This window comes from Marmota flaviventris, unplaced genomic scaffold (genome assembly GCF_047511675.1).
Source record: "Marmota flaviventris isolate mMarFla1 unplaced genomic scaffold, mMarFla1.hap1 Scaffold_73, whole genome shotgun sequence".
In the NCBI taxonomy this organism is placed as follows: Eukaryota; Metazoa; Chordata; class Mammalia; order Rodentia; family Sciuridae; genus Marmota; species Marmota flaviventris.
In genome coordinates, this window is record NW_027288415.1 from 1 (window position 1) to 2,356 (window position 2,356).

Genomic DNA, 2,356 nt, shown 5'->3' on the forward strand with positions numbered 1-2,356 from the left:
AGAAAGTTTTCTACTAATGGGAAATTTTGAAAATTATTTTCAAAAAAGAAAATAATTAATATTACATTCACCTTTTCCTCATTCTTTTTATATTTCTATAATTGGCAAAGTTTTATAATTAGATATCATATATTTTATTATGTTTATATTTTAATACAGGCCATAATTTATATATTGTGTTAGCTTTTCATCACTGTGACAAAATACCTGATAAAACCAACTCAGTGAAGGAATGATTTATTTTTTCTCACAATATCAGAAATTTTAGTCCACGGTCTCTTGGTATTATTGCTCTGAGTTTGAGGTAAGGAAAAACATCAAGGCAAAAGGGTGTATCAGAGCTGCTTACCTCAGAGAAGCCTGGAAGCTCTTGCCTAGCATGTGTGAAGCACTGGGTTTGATCTTTAGCATTGAATGAGAAAAACAAACAAACAAACAAATAAATGTTACCTTCAAAAAACAAACAAACAAAAAAAAAGATGTCCTTCTAGGACATGTGTCTTCTGGCTTACTTAGTCCAACCAGGCCCCACTTCCTACAGTTTCCATTGTCAATTCCCAATAATGCCAAATTATAATTTCATCAATGGGTTAAGCCTTTTGTGAGGTTAGAGGCCTCATGATCTAATAACTTTTTCAAAGGCCTCACCTCTGAACACTTCTACATTGGGGATCAACCTTTCCATTGGGGGATATTCTAGATCCATATGGTAACATATAATTAAAACGTTAGTGTACAAATTCATGAAAATATTTACTTTATGAGAGGCACATCAAAAACATTTTCTAAATACTAGTTCAAGGAAACTAATATCAATAACCAGGAACATGATAAAAGAGATGTCTTAGGGACATTTGAAAAGCAATGTGAACATGATACAAAGAATGTAATAATCATTAGAAACCAACATGACTTTTCTAAAAAAAAGCACACAACTGACTTCATTTATCTTTTCAATATCATTCTTATATTTAGAAAATAGATTAAATATCACCATATTGTTTTGAGCAAGACACTCAAAAAAAATCAAGATGTGAATAAAATAGCAGACTTGGAAGAATAGCTTGTGTGATAGATAACCAGAATAATCTTTCCAGCTCACTTCCTCTAGACCACAGCCCAAATTTCTTTGATTACCCTGAGAATGAGGTCTACAATCCATTGATTCTACCACCCTTCACTGACTCCCAAGTGATGCCTTCACTATCCTATTTAGCCAGTTTAAATTTCACAGCTCAATCATTACAATCACTCTTACTAGGCCCTTAGCTCCCTTGGCTCTTGCTGGATTTCTCCACTGAACTTCCACCCTCTACACCTACATCTATGATTGAATCTTAACAAGGCTACAACTGAACTACTCTCAATCACATATCCAGTATCACTTTAAATTCATGAACACATATTCTTTAGTACCACAAAAGATCACAATATTTGTACAAATTCTTGTTTGTTCACATTCTCACCCTCTTTAATAAGAGTTTTAGACATTTTTGTCCTTTCCAGTCATCAATAGGTTTTCTTCCATCCCTGCTATGTTTTAATAAATTTGCCTCCAATTGAATTGAGATAACTGGAGTTATCACAACTATTCACGTCTATGATCATAAATCCTACTTATCCTTCTGTTAACATAGAAAATTGCCCAGATCCTAGATGTTACCTGTCAAGAATTATGAAGTTTATTTGTTTATTATAATTATTTTTATTTTATTTTATTATTTTTTATTAAATTTATTGTTTTAATTTTAATATATTTAAGTTTAATTATTTATTTTACTTTGAACCTGAAAAGTTAGCTTACCAAAAGCCATGAGAGTCTTGGTTTTTATACAAAGCACAGTTTAGTACTCTTAGAAATTTCAGTACCTCATTCATATATCGCTCGTAGGACTGCAAATTGGTGCAAACACTCTGGAAAGCAGTATGGCGATTCCTCAGAAAACTTGGAATGGAACCACTATATGACCCAGTTTTCCCACTCATCCACATTTATGCAAAAGACTTAAAATCTGCATACTATAGCAATGTGGTCACATCAATGTTGTTAGCAGCTCAACTCACAATAGCTAACTATGGAACCAATCTAGGTGCCTTTCAATAGATAAATGGATAAAGAAAAAATGTAGCACATATACAGAATGTAATATTTCTTAGCCATAAAGAAGAATGAAATGATAGCATTTGCTAGTAAATGAATTGAACCAGAGACTATCATGCTAAGTGAAATAAGCCAATCTCCAAAAAACCAAAGGCCTAATGTTCTCTCTGATATGCAGATACTAACTCACAATAGCATCAGGGGGCAGGGGCAGGAATGGAGGTTCACCAGATTGGATGGGGGGGGACGGAGTGG